General features: G+C 45.6%; 1 protein-coding gene and 1 long non-coding RNA gene across 3 annotated transcripts in view; one reads left to right on the top strand and one right to left on the bottom strand.

Annotated features, from left to right (window-relative positions):
• The window catches only part of FYN (FYN proto-oncogene, Src family tyrosine kinase), a 225,160-nt gene that overhangs the window by 5,924 nt on the left and 200,233 nt on the right, over positions 1-19,003 (top strand). The window lies entirely within an intron of this gene.
• LOC146406160 (uncharacterized) lies at positions 7,179-15,504 on the bottom strand. The gene is made up of 2 exons (XR_014807347.1): positions 12,413-15,504; positions 7,179-10,785 (listed from the first exon to the last, which is right to left on the bottom strand). It is a non-coding gene; the product is annotated as an uncharacterized LOC146406160 (long non-coding RNA).

The following is a 19,003-nucleotide window of genomic DNA, read 5'->3' as shown; positions in this document are numbered from 1 at the left end:
GAGGAGGCACCGGGGAGCGAGGAGGAAGAGGCCCTGGGGCCCTGCTCAGGAGGTGCAACCAGAGTATTATGTGGGCCCTGAGAGAGAGGTAGCCTGGATCCCCAGGAGAGGAAGGCCGTGCCCTGGAGGTTAAGCAAGATTAAGAATGAAAAGTGCAGGAATTTCCGTTGTGGCTCAGCAATAACAAACCTGACTAGTCTCAATGAGGATGTTGGTTCGATCCCTGGCCTCACTCTGTGGGCATTGCCGTGAGCTGTGGTATAGGTTGCAGATGTGGCTCAGATCCCGTGTTGCTGTGGCGTAGGCCAGCAGCTTCAGTTCCTATCGACCCTTAGCCTGGGAACTTCCATATGCTGCAGGTGCAGTCCTAAACAACCAAAAGAACAGAAAGAGCAGTTGGGTTTCGCGCCCGGCCACAGCAGCTTGAGGGTAGAAATTTAAAGAGCTCTGCTGCTCCCCAGACCAGGGGAGAAACGTGTAGCAAACCCCACAGAACACAGACTCATAAGGGACTGAGGGATCATGTAGTCCAGCGTGTCCATTTTACTGGTAAGGAAAAATGAGGCCCAGGGTGGGCTAAGGCTGAGTGACTTTTCCAAGGTGGCAGTCCTTGGACACCCCTTAAAGCCCAGGTGAGGGAGGTGATCGAGGGCCGGGACTCAGGGTATGATCCATTCTACCCCTGCCAGCATGTGAGCTGGGCCAAGTTACCCAATCTCTCCCTTTCTTCACCCTTAAAATGGAGTTAATTGTTCTACCTCAGACGTTTGCTATGAGGAGTCATGAGTCAATCCATGCAAAGCACTCAGAATAGTACCTGCACATAGAAAAGTGGTGTGTTTACTGCTGTTGTTAACATGTATATCTATGTGAATATATGTCTATTTATACAGGTAACATATATACATCTAACATGTGTATCCCTTAGGAAAGGGAGGATGAAAGTGCATTCTGTGCATAAAAGGACATTTTGAATATTTTAGAAAGAGATTTGGGTGATTGTCAGTTCTGAATCAGTTCCTGGAAAACGTAGGAAAGTAGTTGATATAGTATGATTGAGAACAGCCCTTTCAGCAGGTCTTCTTAGGAAATGCAGAACGTTTCTTATTCTTGAGAGTAGGAAAACATAAAAGGACTTTGAAGTTAGCCCTGTAAAAGGATTTTAGTCAAATAACCAGAATTTTAACCTATTGACAATGTAAATCTCTTGACTTTGACTTCAGAATGTCATCATGACTTTCTGAAAGTAGAATAGACCACAGACAGAGTAGAGAAAAACCCCACGAGTTAACGACTTGCCTGCACTTGGTTCCTATGAAAAAAGGACAATTTGGGTTATTTAGAGAAATAGAATTTTTTTCAGTGTTCCTTGTTGAGCAAATCTAATTTCTAGCCACTAAAACACATGAGAAGCCCCAACAGTATTATCCAAATGGACTTGGGTGACATGCAGTTCAGACAACTTTGGAATAAGTGGCACTCTGGACTTGATTAGAACACAGTAATCCTAGAAGGATATAAATTGAACTGGATTTATGGTCTAATAAAAACGTGGGAAGAAAAGATAATGCTTACTGACTCATGAAACTTTAACGACGTTAGTAGGGCTTGGAGTCATCGTAATGTTTGGATGAGGGTGTTTTCCCATTCATCTCTGCCTGCTTCCAGATGCTCTGTGCTGTGCCTCACTCAGGGCATGAAGCAGAGTCTTCTTCAGGTAGGAATCATCACCTATTCGGCCCCTGCCCACCTAGGACCCCAAGCAGCACCAGTTGGTTTGGGCAAATATGTATTGAGCGCCCATTAACTGTAGGTTGTGGGGAGAATAAAATAAGGTATGGGAAAGTCTTAGCCCATCACTTATTTCCATTCAGAAGGTCTTTTCTGAGGGCTACTTATTTCTGACCTGTATTCCCCTCTCTGATGGTGTATAAAAACACAGAGCCTCCCTAAATACACCAGAAAAATAAGCACACCTACCTTTGTGATTGATTCCTGGAGGCCTTGTGAAGTGCTTCACATACAGTAATTTACTTGGTCATAACAATCCACGGGGCAGGGATTATTATCCCCATTGGTTACAAGGGAAGGTTGAAGCTCAGAAAGGTTAAGTAACTTGCGTTTTGTCACACAGCTAGTTACTAGAGAAGCCAGCTCCGTCTGTCCTAAATTCACGGATGCTTTTGCTCCAGAGCAGTGCTTTGTCATTTCCTGCCTCCTTTCAAGCCTCCTTGCCTTTGTATGGCAGATGCCTCTGTGTTAGGTTTTGGGGGTTACAAACCTTCCCCCCACTTCAGGAAGCTTCTCTCCTTCTGATGGCTTTACCCAAGACTTATTTTCTTAGAAGCCCCCTTAGTCCTGCCTCTCGGCTCCTGTGGCACCTGGATACCATCTCACCATCACTCGCATCACAGCCAGACTTAGGAAGCAGAGTGGGATCAGACAGTGGGCAGATACTGGTCCTTTCCCCTGATTGGCAGGCTCTTTGGAGGTCCTGTGTCTTACTCATGGTGGACTTGCCAGCTCAATGCCCAGTGCTATTCCAAGAGGTACTTTTGTTATTCTTTCCATTTAACAGATAGGGAAACTGAAGCCTAGAGGTTAAGCGATTAAGTCAGGGTCAGACAGCTAGTAAGCCGCAGCAGTCAGTCTGGCTCCAGAATCAATGCTCTTCACACTAGCTTTGTTCCATTTCTCAAATGAGATTATAAACTGTGAGGCTAGACGCAGTGCCCACTACTTCCCAGCCCAGTAAAGATCAGCCCTCCCCGTCCACACACAGTAAAGATCAGCCCTCTTGTTTCTTCCACCCACCTTGGCCGAATGACAAACAGATGCAGCGAACTAGGCCTTCTCTCATGAGAAGGAAAGAGCTTTGGGGCCAGGGTTGCAGGCATAGAATGCAGATTCTCAGAACCTGTTCTGGCTCAGTAGGTCTGGGGTGGGCTGGTCGAAAGCTGAAATCTCTTCTGGACTTGAGCATGGCCGTGAGGGTGGAGCCATCAGGGAGGCAGCTTCTGAAAGACAAGGAATGAAGAAACAGTGAACCTCAACCATGGTGGTGGGAGCTGGCTGTCGAAGGGATAGAAAACATCAATCAGCCAGAACCAGAGGCAACAGCGGCCCAGGGGAGGCTGAGGATCAGAAGTCCATCACAGAAAGACCTCTTACCTTGTGTTTTTAAGATTTCTAAGTACCTGCTCCTTTTGAATGTGCTGGTGGGATTTTATCTGATGAATTCAAACACTTTCATTTTCTTCAGAGCTTCCATCTTTGAGGTACCCAAAAATAGTAGGCTTTTCATGGAGTTGTATAAGGATTCCATCTGCTTTACACTGAAAAGTAGGGCTTTAATGGAAAATTAAAAATGAGTCAGATCGCCTTTCCCACAGTAAAGCCCAAGGCACTTTTCCCAATCCTTTCTTCTTTTAATCCCCAGAATAAGTTACTGAATCTGTATTTCTGTGAAAATCTGCCCAATTTAAATTCTCCTGAAAAGGCAAATAAACACCACCGAGTTCCTTCACTGCCACATGCTATAGTATCCAGTCAGAAGCAATAACAGTTTCAGATGTTGTGTCTTGTAAAATTTGATTTTTCTTTCACTCTTAATTTTATTCCCGAAATTGTAGGATAGGTTGCCCAGAGAAAGGCACGTGCACACAAGGACATGTGAAAAGTACTATTTCTGATCAAGGTTTCTCTTATTTGCTCTCGGAGTGCAAAGGGCTTCACCTTTTTATTGTCTCAGTGCCAAGAAATACAGACAGCCCCTCATCGTTTTCAGATACAGGAGCTGGGTTGTCAGCGCACCCACACTCTGTCACCCTCTGCCTTTTATCGTTGTCTGCTGCTTGAAAATGCCAGCTCTGTGGCTGTTACCTTGTATGTGCCTCTACTTGATCGATATTCTCTTGATAGGTTACGTCCTTCAGGTTCTTCTGTGGTTTGCAAATAATGATGCCAGTTGCTTCACTCCTGCACCTTCTAGCTTGAGTTGAGGAGGTGTCACTCCACATCAAAATGCATGTGCTGGCTGATGTAGATCCTGCCTCTCTTGCCTTGTCCCTTTGCTAACAACCCAGCAAGCAGGAGAGAGGCCGCACCCTTAGCCTGGCATTCGACGCCTTTACCCAGCTCCCCTCCTGAGTCAGCCCTGGTTCTCCTTCTTCACTACCACATGAACGCTTGGCTCGCCAGATGTCAAGCTGCTGTCTCATTGGTATGGAATATGCTTCCAGCCTTGGTTGTCCTTTCCTGCACATCCCAGCCCTGCCTTTCCCTGGGAACTCTATCCATTTCTCAAGGCCCAGCCTGGAACCCCAGCTCTGGGAAGCTTCCCCTTGTCTCCTCATTCTCTTGCATCAAACATTTGTGCCTCTCAGTTGCCTCCTAATCAGTGATGCCCTGGTTGCTAGTTAAATCCTGATGTGAGAAATCCCAGGGGCAGAGGATTTTTGTGACTTGCCCAAGGTCATGCATCCAGTTCCTCATTAAGTTTAGACCAGAATCCAGGTGTCCCAGAAACCTGTATATGTGGGTCCTGCCTTCTCAACAGACCTTTGGCTTCGTATGCGCAAAATTGTTGGGGTTTTGTCCCCTATAACATGTAACACACTGTCATGTAGATACTTAGCCGGTGTTTGTTCACATAGGCTCTGGGGCAGGACACGGGAATAGGGAACTGCTTTCCTGGCCATCTGTGGGGCCAGCCTGGCGTCTCCTTGGATGTTGAGCTTCTGTAGTTTCTTAGGGCATCAGATTCACTCTCTACAGACCCACGTGATTTAGGTTCAGGGACTGACCTACTGTCTTAGGAACCACCATTGTATTCTGAGAAGGGTATGTGTTTAAAAATCTTTTGTCTGTAATTGGGAGCTTTTCATTAAAAATTTAGGGTGAGAAATAGTTACTTCTTTGCCCTCTGCCATCAGGTTTTCACCAACAAGATTTTCACTAAAAAGAGTGGGAAGTTATCAATAGTGCACAGTGACATTTCAGGCCGAGGAGACACGCAGAATGTTGCAAAGTCTGGAGGAAACTGGAAAAACACAAGAGCGAGGGATGGAAGAGGGTAGGGTTGCAGAATGGACCGCCAGTGTTGTGCCTGCAAGGCTGTGGGCCCCGGGGACTGGAGGAAGCAGGGGTTCATCCATTAGCACCTGCCCATCGCTGGACCCAGCACAGCTTTGGATGTGGGCATGCCTTCCTCTCCATACATTCATTTTGTTCACTTGGTGAATCACTACCTGGAGAATCTCCTTAGCAGGGAAGGAGTGTTCCATCCTAGACTTCAGGTCCTACCATGTAATGATTTAACACCGGATCCCAACCACAGCCTCGGTTGGTATATCCTTCAAAAGAATCATGGAAAATAAGCCTTATAAAATATTTTCCATGGTTCAGGGAGGGACGGCTTGAGTCATTTCTGTAGCAAAAGACACAAGAGCACAACAGCACAACAGGCAGTGTTTGTCGGCCCCTCATTAGGAGGCGTCTCAGCTCCCCGTGAAAAGCTCTCTGTGAGTCCTCATTAATGGCTTTCCCTGCCTAGCCCTCACCTGGACGCCAGGTCTAATGTATCAGAGGGATGGAGGGCATTAAAAACGCCTTCAGTGGATGTAGACTCGCTGCCACAGTGAAGAGGGGGAAGGGCGGACCTGATGCCTCACTCAGTGTTATTTGAAATACCATCATGGTCTTTGGAAAGCAGTAGTGAGCTTTTTTCCTTCCTTCATTGGGTGTTGCCTGTGATTTCAGCGCGGTCCTGCCCACCTCCCCACCACCACCTCAAACATGGGAGATCATACACTACTAACAAAACTGCGCTTGCCCCTTGGCCAGCGTCTAATGAATGTAACCACTTCATGTGTTTATCCACTTTGTTCATGTTCAGTCACTTTTGTACTTGTCAGGGTCAGCGTTGTCCATTTTCAGTGGCCAGCTTCTAGAAGACGGAAAGCACTGCTGTTTAATTTGCTTTGTGCCCTGTAATTCTACACTGAACTGTGCATGTATTAAATGCTTGTTGATTATGATTCCAGGCTTCCAAGTTGGAGGTCTTCCAAGTGTTTTCAGTACTTGTAGAATGAGATGCACCTTGAGTAAATTCTCTTCTTGTAGATAATACATCAGGTCCTCTGCTTTGGTAGATCCTCAGAGTCATGGGTTAAAATCCAGACTTTGGTTTTGCACATAATGTTGCACCTTACGTTTCACCCCTTGGATAGAAATGCAGTGATCCAGTTTCTAATTCTGTCAACAAGTTAGGGCCCAAAGCACAGATAATATGCCATACCATACCCTTCTTTTTGTATAAGTGTGGTTGATCGTGTAATTCCCAGTGTCTTATGGTTATTATTCAGCAGATTCTTGATTGCAGACTGGTGAGAGTTAGAGGTTTTCGCCAAGGGGCCGAAAATTGCCCAGTGAGGGCTGATGAGACGTGGCTGGGAAGAACCTTTAAGGACTGCAGTGTCATGAGCAGAACCACATGCCTCTGTGGAGCCACTAGCTCCTGGGAAGTTCTGATTAGTATAAACGTAAGTGTAATACAAGGAGAGCTGGTGTTCAGAAAACATTCTCTGATTGTACTGCAGCCCAACTGTGCCATGCCCGGAGTAGGAAGGTGTTCAGACCCCCAGTCTGGGGTCCCTAGGCGAGCCCCAGTGCCTCCACTTTTCTCACATCCCTAGCTTGTGACAGAGGTTATGTTTCCAGGGCATGAAACACCCCAGCCTCCACCTCCACAATCACTACTCATGTACTTGCAATGCAGAAGTGTCACTGTGGAAGGAGTCTTGCTTGTGCTCCCCACTGGGACCCTTAGCTGGGCTCTTGGTGCCACCCAGATAAGCTCGAACATGCAGAAATGATCCGCAAAGGAGAGTGATGTTGGCGAGGCTGGGGAGAGGGGACGATGGACAGAAGGGGGTCATCAAAGGTTTAGTGGGGCAGGATCACGTTGCATATAGAAGGGGCCTTTGCCTTGGTTTCCTGTGGCTGTGTAACAGTGGCTGTGTACTGGGGGCTTCAAACAACAAAGCACTTCCTCTCCCTGTTCTGGAAGCCACAGGTCTTGAAATCAAGACTTCAATAGGGTTGATTGCTTCTGGAGGTTCTGAGTAAGACTCTGTTCATGCCTCTTTTTGTTTTGCTTTTTAGGGCTGCACCTGTGGCATATGGAGGTTCTCACCAGGCTAGGGGTCAAATCAGAGCTGCAGTTGCTGGCCTGCGCCACAGCCACAGCAACCCTGGGTCCGAGCCACGTCTATGACCTACACCCAGCTCATGGCAACGCCAGATCCTTAACCCACTAAGCAAGGCCAGGGATCAAACCCGCATCCTCATGAATACTAGTCGGGCTCATAACCCGCTGAGCCGCAACAGGAATTCCTGCGCATGCCTCTTTCTGGTGGCTGCCAGCAGCTCTTGGCTTTCCTTGGCTTGTGGACCCATCAGTACAATTTCGGCTTTCATCTTCACGCTGAGTTCTCCTCTGTGTGTCATGGCCTTTTCTCTTACAAGGACACTTGTCCCTGGATTTAGGTTCTACCCTAATCCAAGATGATCTCAGTTCGAGATCCTTAACTTAATTACATCTGCAAAGACCCTTTTTTCCACATAAGGTCACATTCACAGGTTTCTGACAGACATATATTGGAGTGGCAGCACAATGCAACCTACTGCAGCCCTCAAAGGGATGCAAATGAGAAGTAATTTGGAGGGAGAGAGCAGATGAGAAAGGTATTTGAAAGTTGGAATGCCTACTAATGTGATTTTTGACTGTCGCTGCAAGATAGGTGAAGATAACAGTGAAATTTCTATGTGAAAATAAATTCTGAGGCATGGGCTATCCTGCAACTTTTCAGTAGAATTGGAAGCTGAACCATCATCTGAGGTTGCAAGATTTGGAGATGGGAGGGAGCCTTGGAGGATACAGAAAATGTCCAACCAGCCAGGAAAATATAGGATACTATGTTAATAGATGGATTGAAAATTGCTACAGAGAAATAGGCCCCTTTGAAATTTCCAAGTATTTTGAATGGCTTAGCCCAGTTTTGTGGCTTTGCTTGGTAGTGCTCATCACTTTGCAATGGAAAATCGGACCTTGTGGTGACCTAGAGTTGAGAATTGGTTTGGAGAGTCAAATGCGGAGGATATTCTCAGAGACTAACGAAAACAGCAGTTGAATCAGCTGAAAGCAGGGTTCAGGCTGGATAGGGGATTGAGCTGGAATTGGGATGATGGATAAGACGGGGAAGGATTTTGGGTCTGTGATGGGTGAACACAGCAGAAATGGAGAAGGAGAGGCAAAGGCAGGAAGGCCCTGAAGAAATCCAGCCAGTGGAGAGTTCCAAATGATGCTGAGCAAGGTGGCTTCCTGTTGAATGGGTACATTCAGAGATTAAGGACATTAATCCTTATATAAAGAATTCAAGAAAACAAAAGCCGTAGTCTCCTTTTTGCCCTTGGTTCAAATCCTGTATAAATGGTATCTTTTAGAAAAATGACGTCAGTATGTTGCACTTTTAAAAAATCCTAGGTGAGTGTTCTGGGCCCTCTGAGACCTTGCATCATGACCAGCTGCTTTAGCGGGGGACAATGTTTTGAACCGGTATTCAATTTGCTTTCCTTTCCTTCTCATTCTTGTTGCCCTGGGAGCCTCCCCCATTGAGGCTAAGGATTCCATTACTTCAGGGGGAGGACAGAGTATGGCCCAAGACAAAGAAGACATTGTTCCGCTTTTGATTTCCAAAACAGGACCTTGAAGCCTGTTTCAGAGCCCAGGCAGCCTTAGCCCGGCCTTCATGTAAAAGAGGCAGGCTTTGTTAGAAGAGAAGTGATGTGTGGATTCCGAGGAGCCAGATCTTGGGAAGACGAGGCGGAGATTGTACAATCCGCCCTGCGGGATGCGGAGGCTGCCGGAAGGAGGAAATGCCTCCCCAGGTTGGAGGCAGGAGCTTGGAGGGATTGGGGGAGACCAGAGATAAGAAATGAATGGGTCACTGAGACCCCTCACTCCAGGTGGGTGGAGGAGAAACTGCAGGGAGAGAACACTTGTGCTACCTCCCCACCCCCACCCTCCCACCGCCTGGAACTCTGGAAGGAAGCCTCCTTGGAGGAGTGGGCCCTGCAGTGGGGCAGGTTTAGGCAGATGCAGCCCTGAGATGATGGTCTTACCCCTGTTCCCTAATGCTCACATGTGACGTGGGAAAGATCCCAGCAATCCTGCAGGGTCCCTAGGCCAGCTGTGGAGGTGCTGAGGGAGCTGGGTGGGAGAGGCCTGGGGTCAGGAAGGAGAGGGCACAGAATGAACGGGGCCAGTCTCACAGGTGGGGACCGGCCAGGGTGGTGGCTGCCGATATCCACCCATCACATCAGCAGAACCAGGCCAACACCCCCAAACAAAGGGATGGACAAAACATCCTAGGGAAGCCAGCGGGGCCCTGGAAGGCAGTGCCTGGACTGGGTCCTTGCTCCCTGATGTGATCTGTAATCTTACCCCTGGGGGAAACGAGGAGAGGGCAAGGATTCCAGCCCTGAGAGGCAGTCTGAGACAAGCTCAATTTAACTGATTGCCCTGAAGCAATGAAAATTTTAAATCTGAAGGCATTCCATTATCTTGAAGGAGCAGGATTGTTTTTTTTCTACTGTAAACAGAAATGCAGTGGTCATGGTCAAATTGAATTCAACTCTGGAGAGATGAAGTAGCATCTTGTGTACACAGCTGAGTAGTGAGTATAAACTTCAAACCTTCCACGTTGTATTTGAGTTGTATTTTATAGTGATGGTGATGATGATGGTGGTGGCCAATTTGCTCCCTTGGAGTCTTAGACTTATTCCTTGGGGGACAATGTGACTTAGCGTACCTGCCATAGGTTCATCTGGGGCCAGAAGTGGGAAGATCTGTCCTCTGAGGAAGCAGAGTGGTCGACCACATAGTCCAACTGTAGTGGGGATTAGGCTTCCTGTTGCTGAACTGGCTGCAGCTCTCCCCAGTGCCCTGGGAGGAGGGACCTCAGTTGCCATGGAGTCTCAGGCTGGTGGAAAGTCTTAGAATTTCAGGCCTTTCCCTGATGAACTTCACTGTGATGCTGGATCTTCACGGTGATGCTGGAAGAGAATTTTCACCGGGTTCCATTATTTTAAAGGTATCAGGGTGGAATTACAGTTTCTGACTGACGATAAGGGGGAAAAGTCTTCATTTTTATGTAATCGCCATGCACTAAATAAAGCCCAGGTTTGTAAAGGGATTCATTTCCAAGTATAATTCATAACTAGTTACCAGAACACTCAAATGAGAGAGGGGGGAAGAAACCCAGTTAGCTCTTTTAAAGACATTTTATCTCTCTTCGACATTCATACGAGGATGAGGCTGCATTTAAGATGTTTTTAAAACCTGCTGTTTCTTGAAATGCCTAGTAATTTTGGAAGGGAAACCTTCAGTCTTACTTTAAAAAGCATGCGTTTTGTGGGGCGGGTTAAGGTGGGAAGTTTTCTGTTGGGGTACTGTTTTATGTATTTTTTTCCTAGAAAATTACAGTGACACTTTAAACACATCTTCTCAAAACAGGAATAACTCTCCTTTCCCCCTCATCTGTCAGGGGAGCAAAGGGAGCTAGTAGAGAAGGGGAACCAAAACATTTATTGAAAGGAGTCATTAAAATCATTTAAATCCTGGATCTTTTAAAAAAAAATGCTGATTTATTAACTGATATCATTTTCATAATATTTTGGACCTATGAAATAGTCCTCTTCAACATCTTCTCAAAAATACAACTTCTGGGAGTTCCCATTGTGGCTTTCTATGAGGAAGCAGGTTCCATCTCTGGCCTTACTCAGTGTGTTAAGGACCTTGCATGCCCCAAGCTGTGGTGTGGGTCGCAGATGTGGCTCGGATCCTGTGTTGCTGTGGCTGTGGTGTAGGCCAGCAGCTGCAGCTGAGATTCAACCCCTGGCCAAGAAACTTCCATGTGCTGTGGCTGTGGCCATGAAAAAAAATAAATGAAACTTCTAAAAATTAAAAACATGTCCCTATATATACATTAGAGCAAAAAAAAAAAAAAAAAAAAATCCTTTTCTACTGATTATCTAAACAGTAAGAAGAACATAAGGTAGTAATTGTTCTTGGCTCATATTCACTCACTTTAGTCAGTTTTTTAGCCATTTGCCTCTAATACTTATGTCATGATTATTTTTCTGATGAATGAATTGTTTCAGATTTTCTCATGGTATTGCCCAGTCTCCTTCAAAGTTGTATTTTATAGTTAATATTTGAAACTGTTGCTATGTTCAATTGGCATTTATGGATACAGCATAATATTTTTAACGGAGGAAATAGCTCTTTCTACAGATGCATGTGAGCTCAGAACAAATTCAGCTAAATGGAGGCATTTCTCAGACTAATATTTTTTTCATACTGAAATGTGTAAATATTTTAGTCCAGATATTTTCACAGGTCTCTTACCTCCATTCAGGATTCTTACCTTCAATAACTATTTTTATAAGACAAAACTCATGAAAATAAGTTCCTCCGTCGTCCTCTTGCATGTTTTACCACATTTAGGTGACACAAAATCATAGACAATTCATAATTGCACACCATTGTGGTAAAGAATATAAATGTATCCAGTTAAAACCAGGAACACCATCAAAATATTGCCACAAGTTGAGAAACCCCCGAATATCCGTAATACAGTTTTAGAATTAAATCTTGGACACTGAGGTCTCTAATGTGTTTAGTGCCTTCCTTTGCTTTTATTGTGATAAATTTTAACATCTTCCTATCTGTAAGCCTGGTTTTCAGTTACTGCAATTGGTTAAAGCCTTTTTTAAAAAAAGCTGAAATGTTTTGTTGCTTCATTTACTACTTTGATCAAAGATATCCATCTGTTTCGGAATGGAACACACCCAGACTTTACAAGATTCATCCACATACCATTATGGCACACTTAGGTTGATTTAGAGAGTCGTTTTGCAAACATCTCTAAAACCTAGTTGATGATGACAGGTGGCAAAATAGAAGGCGGGTAGTGCCATACCGAAGTGTTTTTTTGTTTTCACAAAAATGTCATAGTTCAGTTTTTCTAACTATTTGTCAATTTCTACATCTGTAGTTAGTTTTGCATCTGGTAGGATATAGCCACTTTGTGTGTGTTTGTGTGTGTGTGCGTGCGCGCATGCGCATGCTTTTTAGGGTCACACCCATAGCATATGGAAGTTCCCAGGCTAGGGGTCAAAACTGGAGCTATAGCTGCCAGCCTACATCACAGCCACAGCAATACAGGATCCAAGTCACATCTGCAACCTACATCACTTCTCACAACAACGCCAGATCCCTGATCCATTGAGCAAGGCCTGGGATCAAACCCTCATCCTCATGGATACTCTGCTGTGCCACAGTGGGAACTCCCAAGCTGCTTGTTTGAATGCAGTTATGGATTATTTTACATGGCATACCCAATTCAAATAACTTTCTGCTCTGTAAGTTTCTTGATTTAATGACAATTATTTATAATATCGCAAAATTTGTATTTGTATTCTGCAGAAACAAAATAATTTCTTCCCTTGTGTTAAACTTCTGACAGATTCTAGTAGCATTCACACTACAATGAGGTGTTTCACCTGTGGCAGAATGAACTTCCAAAAGCTTTATTTTGATCCCAAGAAATAGATAGGGGGAAAGAAATCAAACCATAATTGAAATAAATTGATTTTTCTCTGTAAAACACCTGTTAATACTAACACACACTGCAATCATTTTTTTTTTTCCTTCTGCTAAGGAAAGCAGCATATTAAAGCTATGGCTTCACTTTTGTGTATGCACCAAAAAAACCCCAAAACCCTGAACTCAAAAATAAGTGGAATCAACATAGAATAACAGTCTTTTGATCTAAAGGAAAAGTCATTCTTCCTGGAGTGCTATCAGGGAACCTTTCATAACTGGCTGTGTTAAATTGTAATCCTTGGTCATGAGCTTATTACAAGAGCTGTTAACATTTGAAGTAGTTACTGATGCTTCTTGAGCAGATTGGACTTGGCAAATCTATCAGTAAGGCTCCCATGAGGAATGAGACCCATGCACATCTTGTGTGAGCTAACATTCGTCATCAGCTTCTTGAAAAAATGAAAATTCAGTCATTCCCATTGTGGCTCAGTGGGTTAAGGACCCAACATTGTCTCTATGAGGATGCAGGTTTGTTTGATCCCTGGCCTCCCTCGGTGGGTTAAGGATCTGCTGTTGACGTGAGCTGTGGTGTAGTTTGAAGATGTGGCTTGGGTCTGGCGTTGCTGTGGCTGTGGTTTAGGCTGGCAGCTGCAGTTCCAATTCAGCCCCTAGCCCAGGAACTTCTATATGCTGCAGTTGTGGCCATAAAAAGTAAAAAAAGGTAATTTTTCATTTACTTGACATTTTTTCCTTTTTCAGCCCATTGCTGCTGAAGGGAATCTTGCAAAGTAAAATAGACAAATGATCAATAAATGGCAAAAACACTGTAATGAGAGCATTTACACCATTCTTTTTTTTTTTTTTTTTTTTTTGCTTTTTAGGGTCGCACTTGTAGCATGTGGAGGTTCCCATGCTAGGGGTTGAATCAGTCACATGCATTCTTGAAAAGATCTATTTCCTGCCAATATTTCACAAACACCTAACCTGTCATTTTCTTGTTTCCCATGGACCCTTCTGACCAGTGTTTAGTGCATCACAGGCCATAGTGAGGGTCAGCACAACTGGTTGGAGCATCCATTATCTGGCAGGGATGCTACCAGTTGGGACCAGGAGGGGCCCGCGTCCCTAGCTGCTCACGTCCAAGTGCTCTTTATTGTATTGGTGAGCATCCTGCCTGTTCTACATGAAAGAGAGGTGCTTGCCTTCAGCTAAGACTGGAAAAGGACAGGAACAGAGATAGATGGTCACTGGTTACCATTCGTTAAGATGAAATGTTAAGATGAGAATTCTCTGCACTCTGCACGTGTCTCACTGGCAGGCAAGACCATGGCTGAATCTGGAAGGGAGTAGTGGAGGTGGCTAAACCCAGTCTTGGTGCATTTGAATGCAACCCTTAAAAATAGTATCAGGTCTAAAAAATGAGACATCTGATGGGCTACTGGGACAATAGGGGTAGTCCAGTTCTTTCGCAGACAAGCCAAGGCATAAGGTCACCCTAGTCAGAGATCACATTTCTCTGTCCTCTTTTGTCTGGACTGTTCTGATAAGACTACTGTTCTGCCCTCCTCTGCTGCTGGCTTCCAATCCCACTTCCCACAACAGCTGAGTGAGCCTTTCAAAATCCCTGCGAGACCACATTGCTGGGTGACACCCCTCAGCGTCATCCTCTTGCAGTTGGAACAAAGTTGAGCTCCCTCACCATGGCCCAGGAAGCCTTTAAGCTCCCACCCACCCAGCTGGCCGCACTAGATTTTAAGCTTCCCGGCGCCACGTACCTTTCCTGTCTGTTTTCTTCACCAGTGTGGCATGCGAGAGCTGCTCAGTGCATTTTCTCGAAGGAGTGAATATGATTTACTTTGAGTTGATGAAAAGGAAAAAGAGGGAGTGTCTTGCTAATCCATGCGGATAAGGAAAATGCAAGTCTAAATATTATTTCTAAATGTTATTTCTGTCTCTGATAACAAAGTGGGACAGCAGAATATATCCCAGGACTAAATCGTGAAATCTTCAAACCATCCTGCTTCTGTAGTCTCCCATCCCCCATCCCTTCCCCTACCCAGGGACGTAAGTGTGAGTTCTAGTGCATCTATTGTTTGATCCAGCATTAGGTCGGAGATTTCGTCTTGTGCGTACTTCGTGTACGTGACCAGGAAAGGTGCTTCTTGGATTGATCTGGGGGAAACCGGCCCCCGAGATGGTGGTGGTGGAGGAATACTTTGAAGTCACAATTTTGAGATGGTGTGTTCTTATGCAACTGCTTTCTGTTGGATCTCTTTTTAAAACATTCTACTGTTCAATTTTATCATGAATCCCTTTCCAAGGACAGTAAATGGTTTTACACACTATGACATCGTTTCCATGGCAACTAATGTATTTTAGCAAAGACAGAGTCTGTGCTAGAAGTAGGCTAAAAAGGACAAATACAGAAGTGGCACAGTGTAAAATGTGGGGCACTGTGTGTTGTAGTAAAGGTGTTTTTTTTTTTTTTTTCCCCCCCTGACTTCTTGTTTAGGAAAACCTGTATAACTAGAACTTGGCTTCTTAGCTCTTACTCATAAAATTTTTTACTGCGCCCAGCACTGTCTAGTATTTTGCTGACACAGTTCCTTTAGTGGGTACTTGAATTTTTTTTGTTTGTTTGCTTTGACATGTTCATTCTACCAACCTACAAACATTTGTAATTTCATCCATTTTTATAAGATGTTTTCATCAGCTTGCATTTTCCTGTGGCAGCCATCCCACTTCTCTTCTGCCCTTGATGGCATGTCGTGCCTCTTGAGAGGCTGGCTACACTTCTCCACATCATGTTTGTTAGAAAAAAGAAAAAGAAAAAAGCAAATCAAAGCCATTCCAGTCAAGCTTTCACCCCACCACTCGCTCCAGCTGCTCACACCCTTGTCTTCTAAGGCTATTACAATTTATCTCTCGTTTTTTTTTAGAAACTAATGTGTAGGCGTATACATTTCAAATAATTCTTCAAAGCATCAAGCCCCATGGGTTAGCAAGTATGTAAACCCTCATTTTAAAAGAATAGGAGATCGAGTTACCCTGCTTTGGGCATCTGACTGTACTTGGATTTTTTTGGTTAAGTGCTAATAAAAACCTCTTCTGTCTTCTTTAATAAACCCCAAGTGGTGGGCAGACAGCAGGCAATTTCCTATTTCACAGAAAGAGAAACCAAGGGATAGGTCTTATGACTTATAAAGATAGCAAACCAATTTCTGGGCTGAATGCTACCCTCATTTATATTTTGTTGGCCCACATGGTGCATTTAAAAAATTTAAACCAACACTTAAAAATTGGGCAGTTTTGTATAAAAACTGAGATTCCCAGCTTCTCTTGGTGGGGGGAGGAAGGTCTGGCAAAACCGAGCCTGCCTTCCGTCATTGACAGCGGCCTGCCCAAGCAGTGCAGCTGTCCTCTTGGGGTGAGGCAGGGGTCTTCAGCTCACCCTAGCCCTTTCAAACCTGCATCATTCATTTATTTTACCTGCCTGGCCCGTGGGGGTTGTTTAATATGTGACTCTTGCTCTACTCTTTCTCTTTCCCCAGTCACAGAGCAAATAAATAGCAGGGCTAGGAACAGAACTTGGTTTCCAAGCCAACTGCTTCCTTCCTGGCTCTGGACCAAAATTCTGTGTTTTCGAGAGTAATTCATAGCATGAGAGGCATCATTAGGTGGTTGAGCCTATGCTTTGCACCTTGCTGCTCGCAGTAGCCCCTGCAGTTAATTGGACCAGGTACATTGCTCTACTTGGGGTGCCGCCCCGTACTCTGTTCTCTCTCAGAAGGTTGTATGTGCCGTCTGTTGTGACAGGCAAGATGGAAGTGCCACACCAGTACTAGCATTTGTCTGTGTGTAGAAACCCTGGCCAGAAGGGAGATGCCCCAAAACGCGGGTTCCAGAGTTTCCAGATTTTTCAATGAGGTGAATGAATATTTATATAAAAGAAATAGGAATGAGGTGGTGAGACAAAGTGTATTTGCTGTCGGCCAAGCCCTGTTATGTCCTCGCAGTGTGGGAGACCCAAGAGTGTTCCCCAGCCACCTTTGCTGTCCCCTCCTGGACCAGCCCCTTCCCATTAAATTCCTTTGGGGATCCCCTCAATGTTGGTGAGCTGAAGATTGCCCTCGGGGTGGCATCGACTTGTTCCCAAGCTCTTCCCTGCCCTGCACCCCTCACCCTTTTGAACATGGACTTATCACTGCACCTTGACTGGGGGCCGGGGGGGAGGGAGGTTCAGACTCTGCCATCTTGAACTTCATTAGGTGACGCGTACAGGAGGACATGGGACAGTGAGCTCATCTGGGGCCAGAGTGAATGGGCAGAGGAAAAAAAATGTTTTTTGTTTTTTGTTTTTCTGGGGGAACAGGGCAGTGAGGGGGTACCCCAAAACAAAAGGCCTTGTCTGAGCCGGATCCTGTCCCTGGGGCCTGCTGAGCTGTGGGCCACACAGGCGCTTGGGGTGCACTGAGTGTCTGTGTGCAGCTGGGGCGGCCCTGGGGTACCCAGTGTGAGAGTGGGCCTGTTCCCGGGCTTCAGGCAGCAAGCCAGGGGCCGCCCCTTCACCGAGGAACATTGAGGGGCTTCTGTATACACTCTGTGTACGTTTCAGCTTTCTTTGGAATTGTGGCAGAGTCTGGCCCTGCCTGGTCTTTTTTGTGCCCTGGATCCTAAGTTAAGAATAACCGAGGGAACACTGCCCCCGTTGACACGCTAGATATGGAAGCTGCTATCAAATGGCTATTTTATCCTCGGTTGCCACTGACATCACATCACGTACAGCTCTGAGTTCTCACTTTAGTGTTGATTGAATAGAGCTGTGATCGTTGGAGCAGAAAGAAGCCATTCAGACGTGAATATGTGAAGACGAGTCTGGTAATGTGCAGATGTTTTTTGGCAGGTCAATGAATATTTTAAATCTTTTGCAAGTAGTAAAAAGGGTTGGATTGGGACTAGAGGAGATTCTGTGCAGGAGAAAAGTCTACCTCCATTATACCTCATTTCTCTCTCCATCTTCCATTTCTTAAAATCATCAAACAAAGGCCCGAACTGTGATTTGAGTCTTGGATTCATCACGGCCCTTCGTTAAATCTCCATCTTACACAAGACGTGATTATGATTCTAAAGTGTTGAATCTTGGCTTCTTCTCAGATTTTTTTCAATAAAAAGGAAGCACTGGACAGTGTTAAAAAATGACAGCAGAATCTCTAGATTGGCTCTTTATCATTTATTTCTAGTTAAAGACACAGGACTAAGTTTAAGGAGCAGGTCATCCTCTGAGTGTGTGTGTGGGGGTGGGTAGGTGGGTGCGTCCTGGTTTATACATCCCACCCCAGCGCACACCTCTGCTCGCAATGCAGGGGCAGCAGGGCCCCTGATTCGGTGCAGTTTCAGTTCCTTCATTTCCTTTGGTTGGTTCTTCATTAGTCACCCTGTTGCCCCCTGCAGAGATGACACTAGGCCTTGTTGTGTAGCAGGCACTGTGCTCAGTGCCATCCTGGCCACAGACAAGCTGGCATCGAGCAGGGGAGATGGTGACACAGGTCCTGTGTGAAGTACTGTGGGAGCACAGGAAAACCAGTTCTTCTAGAAGTGGAACCAGGAGGAGTTCCTGTCGTGGCACAGTGGTTAACGAATCCGACTAGGAACCATGAGGTTGCGGGTTTGGTCCCTGCCCTTGCTCAGTGGGTTAACGATCCAGCGTTGCCGTGAGCTGTGGTGTAGGTTGCAGACGCGGCTCGGATCCTGCGTTGCTATGGCTCTGGCGTAGGCAGGTGGCTACAGCTCTGATTCGACCCCCAACCTGGGGAACCTCCATATGCCATGGGAGAGGCCCAAGAAATAGCAAAAAAAAAAAAAAAAAAAAAAAAAAAGGCAATAGAAGTGGGACCACAGGGAAGCAGGAGCAGAAAGATGATCCTGTCCTGAGCCCTAAAGGCCAATTAGGAGAAAATTTTCCTGACCTAGCAGAGCATGGGAGAGTGGAATGACCATGCCTCATCCAGAGCCGGGAATATGCTGGGCGTCTGTTTTATTGTCCTTTCCTGTGACAGCGGGAGGGTGAAATATACTGGTAGGGGAGTTCCCTTTGTGACTTACAAGGTTAGAAACCCAGCTAGTATCCATGAGGTTGCAGGTTTGATCCCTGGCCTCCCTCAGTGGGTTAAGGATCCAGCATTGCCGTGAGCTGTGGTGTAGGTGAAAGACACGGCTTGGATCTGGTGTTGCTGTGGCTGTGGTGTAGGCCAGTAGCTACAGCTCCGATTCGACCCCTAGCCTGGGAACTTCCATATGCTGCATGTGTGGTCCAAAAAAAAATACACACACGCA

This window comes from Sus scrofa, chromosome 1, assembly GCF_054392235.1.
Source record: "Sus scrofa isolate SSC_HxYL_T2T_F1_AM1 chromosome 1, Sscrofa_HxYL_maternal_Yorkshire_Landrace_v2.0, whole genome shotgun sequence".
NCBI classification, from domain to species: domain Eukaryota; kingdom Metazoa; phylum Chordata; class Mammalia; order Artiodactyla; family Suidae; genus Sus; species Sus scrofa.
The sequence above is the reverse complement of the archived record's forward strand: the minus strand, read 5'-3'. Positions and strand labels throughout refer to the sequence as shown.